General features: G+C 43.4%; 1 protein-coding gene across 3 annotated transcripts in view; it reads left to right on the forward strand.

Annotated features, from left to right (window-relative positions):
- SPTBN4 (spectrin beta, non-erythrocytic 4) overlaps positions 1–26017 on the forward strand; it is a 1591326-nt gene that overhangs the window by 785961 nt on the left and 779348 nt on the right. The gene's annotated exons all lie outside the window — the stretch shown is intronic.

Raw genomic sequence — 26017 nt, forward strand, 5'->3', positions numbered from 1 at the left:
AGTCAAAGGGGGCTGAACCATCTGGCTTATCCTGAGTGTGGCTGTGGGACTACTTTACCTGTGATTGCAGAATGAGGCTGGAGGGACTATTTTATTGGAACTACTTACAAGGCTATTTAAACCACAGCCTACCGACAGAGCACGCTTCGCATTATTCTGCACTCATGCAGCGTTACGCTCACCATGTCTGCTTAGCTCCAGTACCCGAACCCCAGCAGCCACGCTCCTTCTGGAATTTCGATCCATCGGCACCTGAGAAAAGAAGAAGAGAAGAAAGAAACAGGAATTAATACTGAGTCTCGACCTTACCTGAAGGATTCCATCCGAGCGGCCGCTCCTTCAGCTGCTCTTCAGTTCGCTGCACCTGCAGAAAAGAAAGCATCTACAAGAACAGCTGATACTCACCCAGAGACCGCTTCCCCTTGGGATTCCTATGAAGCGGTTCCTCCGATCGCCGCTCCAGAGCCACGCTGCACCTGTATAGCAGGAAAGAAAAGAAGACAGCAGGTTAGTCGCGCACGGAGGAAACCATTATTAGAGACATTCAGCGCCACTCACAAACGTTATACTCACCCGCAGAGAATCTGCTCAACGTTGTAGGACGAGTCAAATCTTCATTAAAAACTGCTCAAGACTGCGCCTGAAAGAAAGGTGAATACAAGGTCAAAACATGGGTAATAAAGACATTAAGCAACTATTCCAAGCATCTATTGGCATAGAGACTTACCTGCTGAGTCAAGCAATTCAAGACTCCGCTACACCCCCACAGGATCAGTGAAGGACCTTGATCCAGGAAAGACTGTCATATTGCGCCCCTGCAAGAGATCGCAGGACAGAGAGTCCATCATTAATCAACCCAAGGTGAGGCTGAAGCAGAGAGGGGACATTAGGAGGTTACGGGATGTGGGAACTCAACCTCGCTCCTCCTCGTGTAACGCCAGTGCAGACATCATTCCTGCAGCTTTGAGCGACACCCCCGAGGAGATCTGGTGAGCGTGACAATCTCTAAACTGGATGTGGGTGGGCAATAGGCTGCTTTTTTGGCTTCTGTGTCTGCGCTTCGTTTCAGCAGAAAATTTAATCTTCTTATTTGGAATGTGCGCAGCATTTTCCGACTGCTAGGATCAATAGAAGACTTAATGATTCTATAAGCCTATCCAATAGGCTGCATGTTGCACTGGAGTGCAGTCTGTGGGGAGCAAGCCCCTCCTTTTCCAGCATGACAAACCTGCCTGTACAGTAGACGTCACATAGGTGGAGTCAGAGTACACTGCCACTTCCTCAATCTCAAAGCTCAAAGCTCTTCAGCTCTTCGATGAGCGCTACGAATTATGAAGCCTTTGCTGAATAATTCGAAGACAATCTCATGCTCGTTCCTACCTCAAATGTACCTTCTTTATTCAGTTTCACTACCTGCTGATCCTGTATGCCTTTCCACAATCGTTTGGTCAATTTTTGAGGAACCATCAATAAAACAACTTCCCCCGCCCAATGTCATTTTCTCTAAGTTGAAGGATTTCATTATAATTCTCAATTTCTGTTGTGCAATCATGTACATAGTCATCCTCTCCTACTGGTTCTGCTATAAACATTGCTGGATTCACTGTTTTACATCTAACAATTGTGATTGTGGGGTTGGAAATAATCACCTCGTAACCCGATGCTCTTTGTGTTGTCAATGTACTTTTGGGCTTCTCTAAAATTGCAAATAATGCATGCTCTACAAATAGCATTACTGAACGTTATACTCGATATACTTGAAGCTTTTTCAATTGCAAATGCAGAAGCAGCTAAAGATTGCTCACAGAGATAGTGCCCCTTCATTACGAGATATAAAATCCCACTATAATATGCCAATGGTTTGTGTCCATGTCTGTGTTAGAACTGCTGTCCTGACTTCTCCATTTGAATGGGAGAATAAATAACACTCTTTATTGTAATCTGGGATCCCCAACCCAGGGGCTGCTCTTTTCAATTCTTCAAACCCTTCAGTCCTCTCGTCTGTCCATGTTATTGTGCTTGTGTCTACCTGTGCTTCTACATGTCCTTTTAAAAGTGGTTGAATATATGTGCTGTAATAAAAAAAACAGGCCCTGCAATAATTGCATAAGCCTAGAAACTGTTGCATTTCCCTCACTGTTTTAGGTGCTACGGTTTTCATTATTTCTTCTGCTCTTTCAGGTGGCACTTTTCTCCCTTTGTGAGAGATCAACTGTCCTATATGCAAACTGTCTTCTTAACAATATTGTAGTTTCCCCTGATCTACCTTGTATCTTTTCTCTGAGAGTATGGACATGAGTTTAACTGAGACTTCTGTGCACCTTTCTTCTGCCTTACTACACACCAAAATGTCATCCACATACTGAATTATTGCACTTTCAAGTTGGACATTACCCAAGTTGATCTGGAGGACTCTATTAAAGAGCAAGGCGGACTCACAGTGCCTTTGAGGCAGCCTTGTATGTTTCAGTTGTGTATTTCTATACGAAAAGGAGGTCAACTTCTGTGTGTTTTCATGAAGAGGAATCGAGAAAAATGAATTTTTCAAATCTACAACTGTGAAATACCTGGTCGTAGATGGGTTGTTATTTAGTATGTTTGCAGGGTTTGGAACCAAAGGAAACTCAGCTTTGACTATATTGGGGCTAAGGTCCTGAATAAATCAGCACTACCCCTGCTTTCATTTTTTCACAGGGTACACAGCCCTGTTACATGATGAGTCTGATGGCACCAATGGCCTTGCTTCATTTAAGTGAAAATGGTCTCAAATATACCTTAACTTGCCTCTGTAGACATGGGGTATTACTTTGCTCATGGTAAAAGAGCACCTGTTTTAATTTAATTTTAACTGCACCTATTCCTTTCAATATCCCCACATCATATGGGCTCTTAGTCCATAAAACCTCTGGCACTTTCTGTAAGACACTTTAGGAGTGTTCAAGTTTGCATTGTCATCATTGTGTCTTTTGCATTGTGTTAATGTTGAATTCACTTTTATATTGTGTAAATGTTTTTGTATCGTGTGACGACTCGCTTTGTGACTTGTATGGGTTTTAATGAATTGAGTGTATTGATTTAATGTATGAAACTGAATTGTTATAAAATGTATATGATTGTGGCATGACATCTAGGTCAATTTTTTAGGACAACTAGTTGTGAAATAACTTTTGTCTGCTTCACTTTGTATGAGATAGTTATGTTGTGAAATTTATGTATCGATCTCTTCTTTTGTGTACATAAATATAGGATGACCCTAGACCGTAGTGATAGGCTCACCCTTTTTATGAATCAACTTTGGGGCTATATATTTATCTGTTTTGAGGTACATAAGTTTTGTCATTAAGTCACATCCCAATAAATGGACTGGCGTATGCCTAGAGTATATAAATAGCATTGACCTGTCATGTTCTCCTATGTAAATTGACAATTTCTCTGTAAAAGGAACTACCTTTGTGGCCCCAGAGAACCCTTGAGCATTCATGGCAGTACCTGACATTGGATGTTTTTCCATGCGGACACAGAAACAAGTGGCTCTAGTGTCTACTAAAAATAAAAATGTCTTGCCTCCTATTGTCATCTTGACCATTGGGTCCTTTTGGGGTTCTCGTGTCACTGATAGTAGTGAATACATCAATTCACTCTGTGGGCTGTCCTATTGGGGATATAAAGTCATACCCGTACCTGTGAAAGGAGTTCCTCCTATCGCAGTCCCCATTTTAGTTGTGGGTGCCTGTTGTGTTCCTGAAGTCATGTTCCATTGTGGTACCATAACCTGCTGTATCTGTGCTTGCTGCGGTTGTGCTTGTTGTGTTTGCATAGGGGCCTACTGTGGTTGCCGTTCGCGTAATTGTCTTTGCAGCAGGGCTGGCTGCATTTGTTGGGGTTGCGGCGCATATATCTGAAAATACGTGTGATCTTGGGCATAATATTGCTGCAGTTCTGTATTATATTGTGGAGCATAACCCACCCCCCCTCTTGGAGATTGCCAATTCTGTTGCATGCCTCCTCTGCTTCTGCATGTCCTAGCTATATGTCCCATTCTCCCACAATTCCAACATTATTGTGGCTGTCTACCATTAAATCCTCCTCATCCCTGAACATTTTGAAATCCACCTCGTCCTACTCCTTTAGGCTCATTCCCTCTTCCTCTTAGCTAAAAACTGTGCCCACTCTGATCTGCGGGATATCCTGCATTATTTTGCTGCCCTGACTGTGTCTCCTGTGTCACCCCTCATTCATTACTTGTCAATACCGCTCCCTCAATGGGTATTTTGGATGACTTCTTCTGTACTAACTTTGCTTCTGCCTGATTTCTTTTCTCTGCTTTCTTCTTATTTTTCTCCTGCATTAGTCGGCAGTGATGCAATGTATTTCTGGCCATGGCTTCACTTCCATTCCCACCTGTTTTCAATTGCTGTTGCACTGGCTCAGGCGGCCCATGACACAAAATGTGGTAAAATAATGCTACTGTTTTGTACAACAGTTCATGTGTCTCCTGCCACCATCTGTCCTGAATATCTTGAATATAAACAATAGGGTCTTCATCCTCTCCCATTTTCCTACTCGTAACTGCACCCATGTCTGATGTATCAGGACATTGCACTCTGAGCGCTTGCCATATGTATGTTTTACACATATTAAATGTTGCTCCATCGTGTGTAATGTTTTGCGCAGTCACACCTGCTTATCCTGCTCATTTCCAAATGACATCAGCTCTCTCCCCTAGTATAGCTGATAGCAGCATTTATATGTCACTTATAGCTAACATAATTCCTGATGTCATTCTTTCTAACTCGTAAATCAATTTTCCCGCACTGGGAGTCAAACTTGCCAATTTACACCTTAAATTATCTTTGTCCATCTGTGGCCATGGTATATATTGTGGTTGTCCTCCCCCTTCTCCAATAATGGGAATTGTGAAAATCCTTTTCATAATAATATTTACCTATGCTCCTTGTCTTCAAGGCAGAGCTAGCCTCACCCATTTGCTTCCTTCCCGGTATTGTTCTTAACCTACTTACATATGGAGGGGATGTATCTCCTGTATTGCGTGATCATGATGGTGGTCGCTCAGTATAGGGTGTTGATTCTGGCTCCCTTCTATTAGGGTTCTCTAAATCTGCCAATATTACCCCTTTCTCTGCACTTCATTCTTTAGAAAACCTGCATGCTCCCTCTCCTTGCGCCCTCTCATTCTCCTTCCTTTCTTCCTCTGACATCATTATGGCTCAGCTCGTGTGACTGTTGTCTCCTTTAATATCATGGAAATTTAATTTTATTTAAAGACAATGTCCCGTACTTGTCTGTTATGACGTCACCTGATCTACCTTCAGCACCCTTCAATAAAGATCCTTCTATATTCTCTTGGGTTTCGTACCTTCCTCTCTCCCTCATTTACCTGTATAGCTTCCTAAGCATTTGCTCTATGTCTTCTGTATCCTGCCCACCATCCCATGCTCTTCACAACATTCCTTGCAGCTCCCTATGGGGCTGCGGTGACACTCTCTCCTCCTCCAATCATTCTTGTGCATCAAGGCACTATGCTCCTATGGCATAAATATTCTATTTCATCACCTTTTATTCCTCGTTTCGTCTCTTCTTCTCTTATCCTCATCTCCCTCAATTCATCTTCCTCTCGCCTTCGGTGCAACCTTCGTAGATTCTTTGGGCTTCTATCGCTTCCTTTTTCTTCTCTTCTAGTCTCTCCCTTTCTTTTCTTGCCTCATATCTTCATCATTCTTCCATTCACTAGCATTCTTTATCCCTCTCTTTCGTTATGTTCTTTCTTCTTCTTTCTCTTTCTTTGCCTGCTCTTCTCACTCCTTTCTTTCTCAAACCCCATCAATGCCCTTATCGTCTAGCATAAGAAATATTTGTCCTCCCATCCATTCATTCTGTACTATTGTTATTCCCTTAGCTTTATCTTTTATCTCTTTCTGTTTCCCTGCTTCTTCCTCTATATCTATTCATCCATCTTGTCTGCCCTTTCTCTCATCACACTGTTTTCTTTCATTGCGTGTTGATATATCTTTGCATTCTCTACTCTTGCTCTCTTCCACATTATCCTCACTGCTTTAAGTGGGGGGTGCTTATTTTGGATTAATATACCCCCTGCTGCTTTCAATTCCTTTAAGGGATACAATCCCTTCTCATCTGTGTCTACACTCTTCTTTTCAGGAGAGAAAAGGGGAGCCAAAGGCGTTTTATCTTCCCCTTTATGCTGATTGAGCATCCACTCCCTATATGCTGGATCTTTCTCGCTTTGGTACATTTTGCAAAGTTCTATAATGGCCAACCTTTTCTGCAGCTTTTTTCCCTTATATGTGACATGCAAATTTGTCATCATATGCCGCAATACGTCTTTCGGCAGCGAACCCTCCTGAGGCCATGGCATACGTGTCTTATTGATCGTGCCATAAACCTATTCCGAATGATATTTCGCTATTTTTGCTGTGTATCTGGGTAGTGTCCTACATAAATGTAAAAGGTATCTCCCACCATGATGGCAGATCGGTTTTACTGTTATTGTAGCCGATTCTTCATTTTATCAAATATGCCACACCAATCAATTGGTGCAGGCACAATCAATCACTGTTTATAATTAAACTTGGGATATATTTTAACTACTAACTTTTATTCAAAAAAAGCTATACGACAATATTTTGTTTCCTCCTTCGTTTACAATTTCTATACATTTTTATTACATCGTTCTTATACTGTTAGTATATTGAGAGTCTATTATTGACTTACATATTATTTTCCTTTGATTTTTTTCCTTCCCAATTAACGTCACTCTCTGGGTCCAAATTTGTCACTAATCTCTTTAATTTTTTTTTACGCTTGATTTTATATTCATCAGTCTAGACACAACAAAAGATTTATTTTAACAGTTGTGTAACCCCACACATGTACCTTCCTTTACTATCTTAGTAAATGTATCCCATCTCCATTCCACTCCAATCTGGAGTTTGATATGCACTCTTCTGTGGGCCTTGCTTCAGGAATCTTTCATAACTTAGCGCGTTAACCAGGAATCGGGGTATCTACTTCTCTTTATAATCTCCCCCAAAAAAAACTGTTACTTTTTACACATATTTATTTACAACACACTCCCTCCCCCTATTTTTGCACGCTCAATGGTTCTATTTACATCTGTAACCATCCAGTTTGCCTTCCATCCACGGGGCATCTCCGGGCACCCGACAGGAATGTCGTGAAAGGGGGAGCTGCCAAACCAAATTTTCTTCACATGTGACTGTGCGTGCCAACCTCCACAGGAAACTCTGCGGTCGTCTGGCTAAACACAGGAGTAGCTGACCATCCGGGGGTCTTGATCTAGCCTAGGTCGACTAGACCATAACTATCCTCTGCTACCAAATTGTGCTGTAGCACATTGAAGCATCTTTTGTGTAATCGGACAGACTCAAGGAATATGGCAAAGTACTACTTTATTATCAATTCAATAAAGCAGGGTCAACTGGCAAACATCAGACTGATGCTTGCACACTCACACAGCAGCTTCATTACATAGATGTCTTATACCCCAATATGCGTCATCTATGATGTCATTCTATGTGGCAAAACACAAAACTTATCAAGGGTAGGCCTTGTTGAAGGGATCATATCTACTTATAGAACATATAAGGATTTGTGCATCATTGGCTACCCCTTGTCTGTAGGGCATGCCATGAACTACCTCTAAACACATATAGTACTGATTATAATGGACATAAAAACAGCGGATTGGTCCCCTCAACATTGTATGTTAGGTTAGCACGTACATTAAACAAAACTTAGGCGTTTGAATCCCATCAGACTACTTCCCATTTTCCCAATTAGTCCATCATCTGTCATCAATAGGCCATCAGCCAAAGTCTTCCATTTCTAGGTGACCTTGTTGCTGCTCACTGTCCTGGAACATTCAACGGAGTGTGAGCAAACCACTATCTTAGCTTAAGGCTCTATTGAATAGCCTTTGTTTCGACTTCTGAGTCACATGTGAAAAGTCCATGAATTTGTCAATTACAGCCTTTCATTTACTGCTATTTGATTTCATTATGTCGAGTGTTGTTGCTCCTCTTGGCCTCTAGAGACTTGCTCACCATATCTCACATGAACTTTGTACACTTTTAATTGACCAACAGTTTGCCTCTCACAGATGATTTCATCTTCTTCCATCTAAGAAGAATGTCCCACATTCAGAGCTTATCCATGTACTCCTTTTATGCGTTGCGCTTATCCTTTTAAAAATAGCAGCTTTGCTCTTGGCCAACCTTGACTCATCGTTGGATCTGCTCACGGAACTGTTTTCCTGCGTCTCCTGATTCTTTCAGCCTCGACCTGTCTCTGAGGTAACTTGGTTATTTACAACTTGATCGAGTGACCATTTTCCAAAAGTAGCCATCCTTGCCACGTTATATATTCCTCTATTTCAAGCTTCTTTATATGTTATCTTTCTACCATGCGTTACTGCGTATTTACAGTTATTGGTAAGTAAGTTAGTTCATCTTCTTTAGATCTGTGATTACTTTAACTTTAGATTAATGTTACTCTTAATGCTCCAGTGATATTGTTACTTAGTATTTTCATATTGTTTCAACATAGGTTCGTATATCTTCTTTGTGACATCACTTTGGCCTCATCAGATTCATTTTAACATCCGTCCACGATTTCCATTGATCCATTCTGACACCCTGGCATGCGGCATCCTTCCTTCCGACATCCTTCCACACTTTCCGTGTGAGGATACAATCTGTATGACTGAGTACATAACGTCTTTCATACACCCGATGCGGTATAGGAACGATGCAGGGGGTGGATGTACGTTGTAATATATTATCCCAGTAGACCGAATTACTAAATCACGGAGCCCATTAGCCTGTATTTTGTAATTCAGTCTTTTGGGATTTTGTCCGTTTGTCCCCCGCACTACCTATATTATATGCAGGGGATACCCTCATCCCCCCACCCCTGTTTAGTATTATGGGCTTAGATCTTATCTACTATACCGAATGCGCTCTAAATGTGCATTCGGCATTTTAGATGCAATCTTTTCCTGCAGTGCCGCACTGCGCCCCATTTATGGCTCTTCTTCGACTGTTCCAACATGACGGCGATGAGGGGCGGGAACTGGCAAGAAAGCGTTCACCTGTTCCTCTACACTATTATTATACATTTTATTTGAGGCAAAAACTGCTAATGCATAGTGCTGTACCAAACTGGGCAGAACGTTACACACTTCCAATATACCTAAAGTGCTAGGTTTCAAAATAAAATACAAAAATTAAATAATACACTTTAACGCTGATATACATTAAAATTTTATGATAAGTACGTTAATTGAGTCAAAATCACTCTCAATAAACATTAACCATAAAACTATAGTTAGGATCATATTCAATGCATTTGCCTGTACTTAATATGAGAGAGATAAATCCCTAGTGGATATACATACTGATCTGGCAATAGTATAAAAAAATATGAAATGTCATTAATTACCTTATTAATTAATTAACTTATGCTTCAATTATCTTTTGGGAGCCTTCATGTCTTAACCACCAAGCTCCTAAAGAGTTTCAGACACTAAAAGGACCATGCTCATTGATCCTGCACGACAAGCGTACAAAGCTTATTTTACAGTTCTAATATTTAACCAATTGAACTTAGGCCTAAGCCAAATTCTCCTCGGTGTGGTCCTTCTTTGGACAAAATAGTAAAAACTGGGTTAATTTTTCAGTTATACCTGGACAAAATGTACAAAAATTATCCTCCAAAACACTGGCATTCAATTAGGCACTAAAGTTTGTTTGAAAAGGACTCAATCTCAGATGGCTTTCGAGTCCTACTTTACTTTACTTTACTTATTTTTGATTTCTAGGATATTGTAAGTCACCAAGGAGTTTTGTGGCCAAATAGAGGACCGAGGCCGCAGGCCCAGTTTCTTAATAAGATCATGTAATCGTAATTTTAGTGACTTACAATATCCTTTTTGTATATGGTAGGGGGTATTTTATTCCTTCTAGTACATGGCCACACAATGTCATTCCATTTAACATCCTCTTGCATAATATAATGTAAGATATCTTTCGTTTGCTGATCCATATCATCATTTGAGAATCTGTTTGGATTTAAAAAAGCAAAAATGAACAACTAATGTGTTTCATTAAAATAGTTCAAGCAGTTTAATAAAATGTATTGAAAAAGGTTTTTATTTGTGCTTTAAAATAAATAATAACATGCAGATTCTTGCTCATGTGTTAAGCTCGAGCAGTGCACAAAAACTCACTGTAGCGACTAACGTACTCCTAGTCCATAGACCCCTTTCCTCCTGTAGCTCACCAATCCTTCTGGCTGAGGTAATGGCGACTAGAAAGGCCACCTTCCAGGGGAGAAATTTCAGGACTACCATTGCCATGGGCTCAAACGACTTATGGCAGAGCACGTTGAGCACCACATTGAGTTCCCATTTCGCCTGAGGAGGTTTGACGGGAGGGAAGAGATGAAGAAGACCAGCAAAATGACATTTTATCATCAGGTTTGTGAGAGTGAACGAAGAACAATCAGTGTTGAGGTGTGCCCCAATAGCCGACAGATATGTATGGCACAAGTATATATGAATGCCCATGGATGCAAGGTCTGACATGAAGGAAAGGACACAATCCACTGAAGCTTGACAAGGATCAATCTATCTAAGCACCAGTGACAGAAGCGCAGCCATTTGCTTCTTCACTGTGCACATGTAGAGGGTTTAGGCTCTGCTTGGATGATGCACATATTATCATCGGATAGGTTGAACTGTGCTAGCGACATGATTTCAGGAACAAGGTCACCAAACTGAGAGGTTGTGGGGAGGGATGCCACACTTGTTGATTGTTCTGGTGCATGCGATTGGGAATCTCCGGCAACTGGATCGGTGGACAGACTGACAGCGTCTTTTGCTCCTAGGACTAGATCCTGGCTGGCCACCAGGGTGGCATATGAATCATTGTGCTGTTGTGCACCTCCCGCAGCTTCAGCACAGTGTGATTAATCAAGGGGAGGGGATGAAAGGAAAACGCTGAAATTCCATCCCAGGAAATCTATAGTGCATCACAGAGGGAGCCTAGACCCACCCCCTCCCTGGAGGCATAGAGCAGAAGCTTCCTGCTGGACAGTGTTCCAAACAGGGCTACACTCAGGGTCCCGCACTCTGAAAAAATCTGGGAGAGAACTTGAACGTTTAACTCTGACTTGTGGTTTGGAGTAGACCGGCAACTGATGGAATCAGCTTCTGCGTTCTCCTGGCCAGAAATATGCACCGCCTGCAGCCAAGTTCTCATCTGCACCACCCATTCCCATATCTGAAAGGAAAGGTTAACCAGGGGCACAGATTTGGTCCCCCTTGCTTGTTCACGTAAAACATTGCAACATGAGTTGTCTGTCCTAATCCAAACTATTTTGTTGGAGATACTTGACTGGAAAGCCTTCAAGGCTAGCACTATTGCTAGTAGTTTGAGGTAGTTGGTGTGATGTTTCCTGTCCAAGGATGTCTACAGATCGAACACCTCCAAGTGTCCTAGCGTCGCTCCACAGCCGAGCAGGGAGGAATCTGTTGTCAATGTTATATGAGCAGACGGATCTATAAAGGGAGTCCCCACCAAAAGGTTGGCGAAGTAAGACCACGATTGGAGGTTGAGAGTCATCTCCGGGTTCACGCCAATTAACTGGAAGTCTGGGTCTGTAACTTGAGACCAGCTTTGTCTGAGCAATATTTGTGAACATCCCATCTTTAACCTTGCTAGTGGAATGGCCAAGACGCAGGATTCCATTAAGCCCAGAAGCCTCTGGAACAACCATGCTGACCTATGGGTGGAGTTCAGAAATAGGGAACATGTATGCACTAGGTCCCTCATCCTGTTGTCCGTTAGAAAGACTCTGGCACTGACTGTGTTCCATCAAAAACCCAAGAAAATCAGGTCCTGCGAGACCGTCATTGAAGGCTTCCTCCAGTTCACTGACAGTTTCAAGAGAAGCTAAAGTAACAAATACATGAGGACAGTCACTCCTGGGGAGCCAGTTGTCTAGATATGGAAAGACATGGACTCCACAATGCTGCTATCACAGCCTTCATCTTTGTGAAGACACTTGGTGCCGAGCTCAGCCCAAAAAGGAGGACCCGGTACTGAAAGTGCTCGCCCCCTACTGAAAAACAAAGGTATTTGCCGTGTTGTGGCCATGTTGGTATATGAAGGTTGTACGGGTGGTATAGCTCAGTAGCAACATGCTCGTCTTGGAAGCAAGACGACGCAGAGCAACACAGGTTCGAATAATGGGGCTGCACTTAGAAGCCTCTTCGGTATTAAGTGCTTTATAAAAACCTAATTATAATTATGACTATAATTATAATGTATGCATCCTGAAGATCTACTACACAGAGCCAATCATCCCTTTCAATGGAAATTTTGCAGGCATGATCATCTTGAATCTTTCCTGGGGAATGTTGAGAGTGAAATCTGACAGTTCTAAAATAGTGCACAGGCCAGTGTGGATGGATTTTGGCACTGTAAAAATGGGTGAGTAGAAGCTCTCGTCCTCGTCCACCAGATGGATGCGTTCCATCACCCTTAATTTCAGAAGTTTATAAAACTCCAAACAGACAGAGGGGAATCCTGTATGCTGTAGAAGAGGACGGGATGGGGGAATTGCCAGAAGGGGAAGATGGAAACCGAGCAGGTCACAGACAGAAACCGCAGATCCCTTGTGATGGTCCGCAAGGACTCCAGGTGTAAATAGATGCGTACCCCTAACAGAGTTGATTGGGACCATTCGAAACCATCATTTGGTATTTTTGTCCTAGGAGGGGGTACTGGTTCCAGAGGTTAAGGCTGCCGAGTGAGAGGAAATCCCTCGACCACTCGCTCTTTGCTGCTTACACATAGGGCTGCTTGGGGAGCGGTGCGGCTGGCACGATTTTCAACCCTGAAAACCTCAAAACCCTGAAAAGGCTCTGGAACAAAATTCTAATTTTGGGGGGTAAGAGGAATTTGCAGCTGGAGGCTTAGTGAGGATGGACAGTGATTTTTCTGTTAAAGTACTCGCCTTGGTTTTTGCCAACTAGTCACCAGTAGAGCTGTGGAAGAGCTCTTTCTCCTCAAAGGGAAGATCCAGAAGCTTTTCTCGGACCTCCTTCGTGAACTTGGTTGCGTGCAGCCATGCCTGGCATGTGACATCTACACCAATTATAAGCTTGCATGCCGAAGTATCCATATGATGTGCAGTGGCTTCTAACAGGTCTTGAACCAGAACTCTGGCATCCGATAAACTGGTTTTGAAATGTTCAAGTTTGTCTTGGAGAATGAAGTGTTTGAATTCCAAAAGCTCCTTCCAGAGTTTTAGGTTTACTGCAGCCAGCACTGCTTCTGTATTTGCTTGATGGAGCTGAAGGGCTGCATTTGCAAAGACTTTCTTTCCAACCCCCTACAAACTCTTATCCTCCTTTGACAAGACTTGTGTTGCAGAGGAGGATGATGCCAAAGACTTGGAATGGATGGTTGCTGCTGCCACGACTTTAGAAGATGGGAAGGGACATGTGGTTAGGGGAATTTCCTCAGACGCTGGTAGCCTGTAATGAGCGTCAATCTTTTTGTTTATGTGTTGGCCCATGTGTGGCTTCTCCCACACTTAATGGGCTTCAGCAAAAATATCGTTTTAAAGGAAAAGGCCTGACAATTTGTGTGTCTTCAAAGTAAGAGCGCCTGCAGAGTAGGAGGTTCAGGAGTCGACATTTTGAAATAACACATAAGATCAAACACTCTATCATGAAACACTCTAATCGATGAAGGTGGATCTTCCTCATCCTCATGCACATCCGCCACACCCTTTTCAGAGTGAATTTCGGCTATCGGGGCCGAGTACAGAGCATGAAGCACAGGCTCTGGCTCTTTAGGCTCCAGGAGGACACTGCACTGGAGGAGAAGGGGGGGTTTGAGGTGGAACTTCTGGCCTCGGAGGAGGAGGCGAAGGCAGTACTTCCATTGGTTTTGGAGGTTCCAGTGGTTTGGGGAAAACTATCCTGAAGAGGTCTTTAAAGTAGGTCTTCATCGGGACAGGAGTAGACATAAGATCAACCACTCTATCCTAAAACGCCCTAATTGACGAAGACAGATCTTCCTCATCCACATCTGCCACACCCTTTTCAGAGTGATTTTCGGAAGGTGGGGCCGAGTGCAGAGCATGAGGCACAGGCCCTGGCTCTTTGCCCTCAGGAGGACCCTCCACCGGATGAGAACTTCTACTTGCCTCAGAGAAGGAGCCGAAGGTGGTACTTCCATTGGTTTTGGAGGTTCTGGTGGTTTGGGGAAACCTATCCTGAAGAGGTCTTTGAAGTAGGTCTTCATCGGGTCTGAGTGCATCAAGTTTTGGAAATGGCAGAAAAAAGCTTATTCCGAATATGGTCTTGGCTATGGAGTTGAAAACGGTCTGTCGAACGGATTATGCCTCCACGCTTCCATTGACACCGGCTACCAACAGGGTACACCCATTCACAGATCAATCTAGTGTAATGGTGCTGATGTAGGAGGAAGTGATATTGTAGGTTGAAGGGGCATCTTCAGAATTCAATCCATTCTTGGACTGTATGGATTTCTCCCGAAGGATGCAGATCGCAAAGATTTGGGCCTGAAATGCCGACCGTCGTTGACACTGGAGGGGCCAGCATTTTGAGACTCTCTATGGTGACATGCGTCACAGAACTGCCAATGGCTATGGTGGGTTTGGCCATTATTGTAGGAGCTTTCAACGAATCCTTAGCCCTTATTGAGGGATCCTCTGCAAAGCCGGTAGATGAAGACTTTGGACGAGCCTCCATCCTCTTTGCTCCCTCAGACTGGCCAGTCCAAAGATTAGCCCCTTTGAGGGGAACCTCGGAACTCAATCTGGTTTTATTAGCCCCAGAACGGGGATCCCCGGCCTAGTTGGTAGACTTCTTAGCCCCTTTCTGGGGAATTTCAGGAATTACCCCGGTACATTTAGTCCCCAGAGGGAGAACCTCAGGGGAATGTCTGGTATCTAGCTTACACCCCGATTGGGGCACCTCAGGGCAAGCCCTGGTGATTCTAGAGTCTGAGCGTCTCCTCCCTGAACCGGATGACCCCGGGAACGAGTCACCAGACGGGGTGCTCTGAAAAGAAGCTACTCAACTCACCAGGCGATTTCTTTTTTCATCGAGGAATTCCTGTAAGTTGACCAGAGGAGCGCAGTGGAAGAGCTCCTCCCACCTAACGAGCCTTCTTACGAGTGCACGGACCGAGAGGGAGTCGCAGTATAAGTATGCGTTCCAGCAATGGTCTGGGCCTAGACACTCGAGGCAAAGATTGGCAGGGACCGCTAACGCATAATGACATCCACAGGAGACAAACGAGGCAAAGCTCTTACGCTCCGGCATAGGCAGAGGAAAAGAAAACGACTGTGGTACCGAAGCAGGAAGACAAATTGAAGGACACAAAGCAGGGCAAGAAAATTCCCCAGCAATGCTAAGTGCATCCAATCCCGACTGTGCAGAGAAAAGGACTGAAGAGTGATGTGCTGGGTGCTGAATGGTGGGCTAAAGCCACACATGCTGACCCTGCATAAAAATCGAAAAAGGAGAATATTTTTTTTATGCTGTCATAAAATTCTGTGGTCCCGTCCCGAAGTATGTAGGAAAGGGGACGGGATTTAGACATAATTAAACATTCTACCACAAACACTTCCTTGTCAATTAATCGCTGTAAAGTGGTACAGAAGATATTTTGCAAGCAAGGAATTTTAAAAGCTTTTCACGGCTTTAATTAAGTGCTGCAGTGAGATTGGAATTTTGTCTGCTGGCTCAAGACGTGACAACTGAAGCTTAATAACTGATTACAGAGCAGTTGTGATGTCATTTTCTCATTACAGGCCTTGTGATGTCACAACTAGCCTGTAATAAAAACATTGTTTCCAGGTTTTTATACATATATTGCAGGCAGTCATGTATTATATTAATATAATAATATTAATTACAAATTGAGGTGTGATAGTTTCCAGATTTTCACATATTTGATCCAACATAAGTTCCCTCGCCATTGGTCAAATATGTCATAGCCAGGTTAAGACCGTTGTTTGCCGTACACCCATAAAATCTTTCGTGCCAATTTATATTTTCTCCAACACCAGCAAGCTCCACAACTTGACGCAATACATCGGGGGTTTACATTTTGCCTCTTTTTTAATTCCTTTGAGTCCCAGTTCTGAACTTAATAGGGCATTTGGGGCTCTGACCGTTAGTGCTAATAGTGATTTCAGTGCGTTGTTCTCCAACCATTTCAATGATTTTAATTGCAGCATATCCCACATTTCTGACATGTACAAGGCTGAAGCCAGCACTTGCACCTGATACACTTCCATCATGGCGGCAGTTGATTGCCCCCCATATTTTTTTAAATCAATGTATAACCCTCCCTCTCATGATAAGATGTAATTGAGCTGACCATCTACATTAATGTGCTACAAGTACCTCTAGGTAGTCAAAGCAGTCCACCAATTCAGTTACTTTGTTTTTTAATATAATGTGGAGTTTTCGCTTCTTTTGGAACAGCGGACCATTTTTGGCGCAATAAAAAAGGACATATTCTTTTACATCGAGCAAGCGAAAATCTTGGATCACTCAGATGCTTTTTATAAATTATTTTGAGTTTAGTTTAGTTAGGTGCAGGCACAGATTAAGAAACCAGTTCTGAGTCTGAAGGTGCTCCTGGCCCACCCAAAAACCTAATAACCTCCAATGTGGAGAAGAAAAAAGACACTCCTACACCCTTTGCCTTGAGCCACTCCCACACCCTTTGCCTTGAGGGTGGTAGCTGCCTAATGTGACTATCCTGCAATGTGGAGAAGAAAAAGAACACTCCTACACCCTTTGCCTTGAGGGTGGTAGCTGCGTAATGTGACTATCCTGTAATGTGGAGAAGAAAAGAGCCACTCCTACACCCTTTGCCTTGAGGTGGTAGCTGCCTAATGTGACTATCCTGTAATGTGGAGAAGAAAAGAGCCACTCCTACACTCTTTGCCTTGAGGGTGGTAGCTGCCTAATGTGACTATCCTGTAATGTGGAGAAGAAAAGAGCCACTCCTACACCCTTTGCCTTAGCTGCCTAATGTGACTATCCTGCAATGTGGAGAAGAAAAAAGACACTCCTACACCCTTTGCCTTGAGGGTGGTAGCTGCCTAATGTGACTATCCTGTAATGTGGAGAAGAAAAGAGCCACTCCTACACTCTTTGCCTTGAGGGTGGTAGCTTCCTAATGTGACTATCAGACATGCTCTGCTTACAACAAAGAGAGACCCTGCTCTAGCTGATTTTGTCCCACCTCTGCAATTCCCACACCACTCTCTGAACCACCAACTGGCCCCAAGGTTCTGTATATCCCAAAAAATGTGTATCATCCTTTTATAGTTTGTGATTTTTATGTCATACCCTCCAATTTGATCGGTTGCAGTATCTTTTGATGTATAGCATCAAGCGGGTGAGGCCATCTAAACACTGATTCCCAAGCCAAGCACTGAATTAAACATAGATGGGGGAATCCCAGGCAGGGAATAGTCACTAGTAGAACTAGCTTGAGTCAGTATAAGGATGTGATAGTGTGGAGAATGGGTTTTAAAATGTATGGAGCAGTCAAGTATGGAAACCTGTCGATTTTGTAGAAGTGGCCAGGATTGGGCAATGCCATTAAGTGTCATGGGCAAGAGTCGTTCATTACTGGATTGCAAGGATGAGGCTGTTGGAATTAAATTGTTATTTTTCTCGGACTTCTGACAATACATGGAGTCACTAGAATGGTTTAGACAGAGGAATGCGCATACTTGAACATGAACCACTTACTGGTGATGCTTTCGGGTTAGAGGCATTGATGTATGTACATGATTTATGAAGCACGAATCTAGCTGGGATGTAATGGAGTGCTGTACGGAGGGGACGCTCACCCAGGGTGTAACAAATACAGGTGCAAGGGTAGCAGAGAAGCTAGGAAGTATAGGGAGAGCAGGCAAGTGGGGGAGAATTAGGGTTGATTGGAGAAACGAGCGATTGACGTGATATTCGTTGAAGGGTAGGGGTTCTGTAAGTCTTTCCTGCAGGGTAGTACGGAGGGAGCCAGGTGGGGTGATGTAGATGTGCTGCTTGGTCAAGGAATGGGGCAGGTGTAGATCTATTTGCCTCTTCGACTCTGATTGCCAAACTCTGCTACCACAGAAGAGATCAAACTGAGCATTTGCTATAGTTTCTTCCAGCCTGGTTGGCACCGCCATGGTGGCTTTACTGGTAATGCACATACCTGCTCAGAATGCAGCTTCACTGCTAAATGGCCAAGTATTGTGAGATCGGGCAACGCAGAATTGTGAGAACGCATCCAATTGCTTTACAACATAGGATATAATCTTCTTCAAATCTTTCACACTGTTAATAACAAATCCTCATTCTCGTATATCTGCCCCACAACGTTTCCTGGGTGTTTTTTTAGTACTGTTCTTTTCTTTGCAATCGGAAACCAGTACTTTTGGTTTCCACCCTACAAATCGAGAACAGAAGCCAAATGCAAATAATTAAACATGATTGGATGAGTACTCCAGAATGACATTGGCCACCTTGATATGTATGTATATTGTACTGTCATTATCAGATTCAATCAAAGGAGGCACATTTTTGGAATCATAACTCAAAATTGGTGTAGGTGAAACACCATATGCAATATGATTTATGTTAGTTTGTCGTGTACGTTTTATGAGTGCATGGATGTATACAGGGGTATGTGTTTTAGTCACCTGTGCGGTAAATTCAATGCTGAAAATTGACTTATTTGAACATGGTTTTCAACAGTATTAATTTATACAACTGTCAAACAATACTCTGTGGGGGATCAATCTCCTGCCCCCTCTCTTCACCCCCAAAATCCTCTAAGAGAAGGATGCACATTTCTCCCTTGTTGGCAAGTACGCAATAAGGTGTACCATCCAAAAAATCAATGAGCTTGCACAATTTGGGGTGCTTCTGCCCAATTCCACTTGAAAACGGAACAGCACCAGGGACTGGTTGGGCCGTCTTTTCAGCTTGACTTCCAGGCTTAGGAGGGCTAGATAGTGAAACATTCAAGCCCTGAAGGACAAATCCATGCCTGAGCGAAACAGCACAGGTAAGTAACAGATCACTCATACAGGACAGTCTCTGGTAGTAGCTTTCAGGGGCAACTGGAGGTTCTGGAGGCTTCATAGCAGGAGAACCTGGGACAGCCGAGGCAGACACCTCACAGACAGGTAAGACGAGTTACAAAGCATTGGGGGTAGGTTAAGTCAGGCAGGTGCAGAGACGGGGAACTGGTAGTAGGTTTGTCCACAATCTCAAAAAAGTGAGAAGGGATCTAAAATGTGACAGATTCATGTGATGTTATTTCCAGCAATGCTGGCATTGCTCCCTACCATGGTCCGTCCCAGAGAGTGATTTTGCTAAAATGTCTATGCCCAAAATATAGTGGAGCACATTTTGCTCCAGTGGAGTATTTGGCGGTTGTGAGCCGTTACAGGTACACATACACGTAGGCAGCTCACCACCTCCAAATATTGGTCATTTGCACGGCGCAGTGCAAATGTGCAGGGCAAAAGGCGGCGTATATGTGTTTTTGACGCCTTTTGCCCTGCACATGTGCCCTCTGCCGTGCAAATGAGTAAGCGCTGCCTGACATGCTTGCATGCCAGGCAGCGTTCACCATTACAATTAAACGCGTGCCATCCGCACATGGTAGGCAGCGTTCGATTGTAATTGTAAATGCTGCCTGCACTGTGAGCAGGGTAGGCTGCGTTTAATTGTATATGTTGCCTGCTGATGCATAAATCCGGCGGGCTCATTAGAGATCCCCAGCATTTGCACCGGCATGAAAATGCATGCAGGTGCAAGTACTGGGACATTTGTATGGAGGGGAGGAATGGAGATGGAGGAAATGCCAGTTGCATTCTGCCCCTCCCCCCTCCACCATAAAAATTGACAAAAATGGGGCATGATGTTAATGGAAGGCGTTAAAGCATGGCTTTTGCATCTTCCATTAAAGATATGCCCCTATAAAAATGAGCTCCTGTATATTCTTAACAGTTTTAAGACTGCTCCAATAATATAGCCTTATTGACTGAGGGTGGTGTCATTACGTGGGGTCGCTGTGGGCCGTAAGTTGGGAAAGGGTCATTAGCCAAGCGATCATTACCACTCCCAAGGTCTGTAAGGCTATCACACATGCTGGTAGTAGCAATACTGGTTTGGTGTCAAAGTAAAAAATGTTATTTTAAGAGTGAGTAAAGTAAATAGACAAAATGAGGAAGTAAATTAAATTTGGTTTTATTTTGTAGTATTTAAATAACAGTTGTTTTAACAAGTTAAGCATTTTAATTGCAATTTGGTTGAACTGAAACAGGATTAACCTGAACATGCATTACATGTAATGGAAAGGTAATCGATCTAAAAGTGAAGGCTTTCTCTCTTCTGTGTGTTTTGTAGCATGTCGCATTAAAAAAAAAGTCTGTCCACAGAGGAAGTGTTTTGTTGAAAAGAATCTTGCCTGAAAATTGCAGTTTCCCTGTCTGCTTCTGAAGACAGAATGTTCAGAATGCAGTCAATACCAGTAGTTATTGACTGAACTCTAAAAATTCTAATTGGCAGAGAGAAGCCAAGAACAATCTCCATGTGATAATAGTCTTTATTTTGTGCCAGTACGCTCTCTACTTGTTAAAATACTTTCAAATGGACATCTAAGTTAATTCCCAGGTACCAGCACTGCCTAGCATTTCTTTCTTGCCAAATGTAATCGTACTTTAAACTTGATTATACAACCTGCCTCTTTGTTTTTGCAAACTTCTGGTTCTTTTGCAAACTGCGTTGCGGGTCTATGTGCAAACAGATTGGGCAGTTTTTCTATGTTAACTTTCCAAACACTAGTGAACAATGCTGCTCTGGGATGCTCGTGTATTTCTATCCACGGCTTCTTACAGAGCTATGGTAAGCATGCGGGATGAGGTAGTATATATATGTTCATTTCAATATGTTTTTATTTTAATTTACTTTTGTATAATCAAAGAATATTATTTTTACAAAAAAGAGTCATAAAGTGTTCAGAAGGTTTGGTTCCGAGGTTTCGAGGATGTGAAATTGGGTCTTGTAGTATGGAAATGAAGGCTCAGACCAGAACGGATGCGTGGCAAGTGAAAGTCTTTAACAAATTTCCGTGCCATTCATTGCCTGTTGGGGGAGAGTCTGTGATCAGACGGGCCCTTCTGCCGTCAGGATTTCCATTGTAGATGGATGCCCGTTGGCGTTGATTTTACTAACGGCTGCTTCCATTAGTTTAGACGCTGCTACAGCCCAGCGTGATTTTTCCCCGGAGATGAGACGGCACCACCATTGTGTCTTGTCTTCTTCTATCAAGACGGTGTCAACCCATAATGGGGCCAAGAAAGCTGTGTGTTCCTGAATTAGAGAGGGGCAGTTTAGCAAGAGGTGACGAACAGTCTCAAAGGAATCTGGGGTTTTGAATAGTCTGCAGGTTGTGATAGTGGATAGCCTTCTTATCCCCAGGATTTCTCTGGTGTGGAGCAGGTTGAGTCCTGCTCTTAAAAATGTGCATCAGAGCTTTTTGTCCGGGAATTTTGTGTAGTATGCCAAAGGAGATTTTAACTTATTGTACGTGGGTGGGAGGTGTTTTAAAAACGTAATCGCTGCTGCTTGTTCAGTGGTGGCGATCCAGTCTTGAATTTTCAGTTTTTCAGTTACTCTTTGTGGATTAGTGATGAGGTCATCTGTTGAGCATACGAGTTCTTCCAGTTTTTTTTTTGATGAAGAATCCAGTTCTGCAGGTCCTTGCAGTTCGTTGAGGCCAAATCCTGACCGATGATGTTCAAAATAGGCAGGCCATCATGCATGAGGGTCTTCCTGAAGAGGGCCAATGAGGCAGCGCTGACGGCGGCGTTTAGCGACAGGAGCCCCAGCTCTCTTCTGACAGCCGCAATGGGAATCGAATTCGGGAGGCCTAGGAGGGTTTTCCAAATATACCCCTCTAGTTTCTGCCAAAGCCCATTAGGCATGGTGATCGTGGCGTCCATACCGTAAGTTAGGGCTGGAACCATCTTTCCCTTATAAAAGTTGATGGCCGGGATCAGTGAGAATTTTCCAAACTTTCGATCAATCGATCTCAATAGGGATGTCAAGTGTTTGGCTTTGGTCCACAGATGTTGTTGCATTTTCGACACTCTTGAGGCGACCCGTCGATGATAACTCCCAAGTATTTGAAGTGAGGCACCACTTTGATTCTGACTTTGTTCACTGACCAAGAGTTGGTGTTTTTCGGGGGCTGGCGGTTTTTGGAGAAGATCATGATTTTTGTTTTAGACTTGTTTATGTGAAGATTGTTGATGGTCATATACTCTGCCAAATTGTCCAGCTGACGTTGTAAACCAATGGGCGTCTGGTCAAGCAGGATCATGTCGTCAGCATAGAGAAGACAGGACAGCTCAGTGTTTCCTAACTTCGGGGGGAAGCTTCGGACAGTGACCTCTGAGTTTTGGAAGTCCCCCAGAAAAGCAATGAAAAGTGCGGGGGCTAGCGGGCAGCCTTGCTTGACCCCTCTGCCTGCTTGAATTTCCTCGGAGAGAGAGCCTTATTAAATGCAGATCTCTGAACCTGTCGGATTTGTAAGGGAGGACTGATATTAAAATGATGATCAAACCTAACTGTTATGGTGATGTCTTAGCATAGTCTTCTATTATTGTGCTGAGTGGAACTCTGGTGAGTGATGCTATGACATGATGCTATGACATGTAAGTTCTGGAGCATTGCTTATAGAATGTTATTGCTTGACTAACCAGTCAGTTGATGTTACATTGTGGAGATGGTTAGGGGTCTTTACTACCCAGTCTTCCTTATAAGCAATAAACCATCTGTCTAACTCATGCTGCTTGGTTCTTTGCCTCTACATTTGGCGACGAGGATGGGATTGCTGTGGTACTGTCTATCAACGAATCGACGACTGCAGCAGATTTTTATTTGAGCATTTGAGACCCCCAACCGCGAGGCCTGCTGAGGAGAAGCTGGCCCACTCCTCGCACCAACCGCATGAGGAGAGACGCTCCTGCACTCATCTGTGTCTACCTGGTGGTATTCGGAGTGTAGATTTGGGCTGGCGTCTCCCTTTTCTGGCGGTGGCTTGGCGAGATCCACAGATCGCCCTGAATCGCTTCCGTTGCAGCGTCCCCACATGCAATCCGCATGTGAGTGGGGTGAGTGCCAGTTCTTCTGCTTCATCGGAGTCATTTTCGGGAAGAAGGTGTGCGGCGAGCACGATGGAAGGACCCCGTTGTTGAGCCCGTGAGGAGTCACGTGCCACGTCACGTGCGTGGAAGGAAGGACGGGAAGTTGAATTACATCGCTTGTCTCCGCCCAGGGCCACTTGTGGAAGGCGGCAACGTGGGATAGCCATTGTGTATCAAAATATTGCTACCCAAACGAATTCTGGACTTGCCTATGGAATTATAACTGAGGTGAGCATCAAGTAAGGAGTCTTCATTGCTCTGTGGATTTGTGCAGGCCGTTCGGAGGTTTTGCAGACAAGATGGTTTTGTCTGGAATTCCGGGACCCCAAATGTTCCTACCCTCTCCAGGTCCTCCAAGAATCAAATGGGGGCCCTGGAAGAGAGGTTTCTTACATTATGTGAAGGCCACCTGTGGAAATGGTATGTCAGTAGAAAGGAAGGTATCTATGCTCATGCATCTTCTGGGTTATGAGGGGGAGCAAATTCTTGAAACATTGCCTAATTTGAGTGAATTGGATGTTGAAGAAAGTATGAATGAGTTTGATGCAACATTGGCAAAACTAGACAAACATTTTGAGGCAAAAATAAGTACTGTGTTAGAACGCTATCATTTCGGCATGAGAACGCAGCATGATGGTGAGACGGTGGAAGAATACATTACTGCCCTTTGACATTTATCATTGAACTGCAAATTTGGTGAAAGCTTAGATGAACATATTAGAGATCAGTTCATGCTGCACTGTTCTAATGACAAGATCCGGGAAGAAGTGTGGCTAAAGGATGATCCTTGCCTTGATGAAGTTGTCGCTGTTGCAAAAAGAATTGAACATACTTTGCAATGTGTGGCGAAGTTAGCCACAAAAGAATCCAAAGTTGTTCAACAGGTTGAAGTTCTAAAAGTGGGTCACAAAAAGAGGGATGCTGTCAAAGACCAAAGAAAACAGAAACGCAAAACGTCCAAACGTGGTGACACGTACCAACGGAAGGGTGGAAACGCAGCCCAGACAGCAAATAAGTCTACCCAAAGAGAAAATATTGCAGGGGGAAAAAGGAGAGAGGAACGACTGTGTTTTCGTTGTGGGAGTGCCTGTCACCTATCCACCTCTCCGATCTGTCCTGCGAGAAGGGCGAACTGCAACATTTGTAAAAGATGGGGGCATTTTGAGAATTGCTGTACTAATTACAATATTGGCGCTAGTAGGAGTATTATGTTTGTTGAGGAGGCTGATGATCCATCGTCTGAGGATTGTGAGGGTTCAGAAAACAAAATTGTTACTGTGAACATGGTTAAATGAGTTGATGAGTGTGATCACCCTTCTGTCTGGATTGAAGTGAATGGATGTCAGGTCGAAATGCTTGCAGACTCTTGCTCCAAAATCACTTTGATGTCTAAGGCTGTTTTTGAGAATGTTCTGGGTGGTAGGATGGATGATTTAAGCCCGTCGGACAAGACGCCTGAGGGCTATAATGGTGGGAAAATCGATGCATTAGGATGTTGTTTGGCAACTTTCAAATTTAAGGATAGAGTTACGTATGGAAAACTGTATACCACCAAGAAGGGTGAGACATTATTAGGATGGAAGGAGCAAAGGGGATTATGTATTAAGCTAGATCCAAATAGCAAGGAACAGGTGTTAAATGTGGCGAAAGTGTCGGTGAATAGCAGTTTAAATGACAGTTCCATGGGTTTAATTGCCAAATATCCTGATGTTTTCAACAAGGGTGTCGGTTGCCCCAAAGGGATGGTCCATAAAATTGTCTTGAAGGATGGTTGCAGGCCCGTGGCAGCAAAACTCAGACCGTTGCCGGTGTCAATGCGTAATGCTGTGAGAATGGAGTTGGAGAAATTGGAGAAAGCTGGTATTATTCAACCAGCCAAGGCTGTTGAATGGATTTCTCCTGTCGTTGTGGTTAAAAAGCCTGGTGGGGATTTGAGAGTATGTATTGACTTGAGAGAATTGAACCATTGTGTGGTAGCCGAACGTCATCCACTCCCCAACATGGGAGAACTTTTAAGCAGAATCGGGAATGCCAAATACTTTGCCAAATTAGATATGGCCAGTGCCTATCATCAAATTAACTTAGATGCTGAGTCACGAAAGCTGACAGCCTTTATTACATATTAAGGTATCTATCAGTTTAGGCGCATGCCATTCGGATTAATATCGGCATCCTCTGTTTTCCAAAAAGTCATGGATGGATTATTCAGGGGTGTCACAAATGTCTGGTGTTTCCAAGATAATGTGTTAATTTGTGGATGAACTGAAGAGGAATTAAGAAGGAAAGTGGAGATGGTTTTAGAAACTTTCAGAGTACGCGGTATTACTTTGCGAAGTGAGAAATGTGTTTTTTCCACTCAGGTGGTGGAGTATTTAGGGCATGAAATATCTGAGGAAGGGCTGAAGCCGAAGAGAGAGCTAGTAGATGGAATAAAGAGAATGAGGTCTCCAAAGAATAAGGCAGAACTTTGATCATTTTTGGGGACAATAGAATTCTACCACCGTTTCATAGAAAATAATGCTGGCAGCGTTACCGCACTGAGGGCATTATTGAGGAAAGGGGTGGAATTTGTTTGGTACAGAGTGTGCGAAAGAGAATTTAATGAGATTAAGTCCAAAAACGACATAGCCAAACCCCGAGCCATGTATGACACTAGAAAAAAGATGATATTGTCAGTGGATGC

Source organism: Ambystoma mexicanum, chromosome 2p (assembly GCF_040938575.1).
Source record: "Ambystoma mexicanum isolate Mex_15411 chromosome 2p, UKY_AmexF1_1, whole genome shotgun sequence".
Lineage (NCBI taxonomy): Eukaryota > Metazoa > Chordata > Amphibia > Caudata > Ambystomatidae > Ambystoma > Ambystoma mexicanum.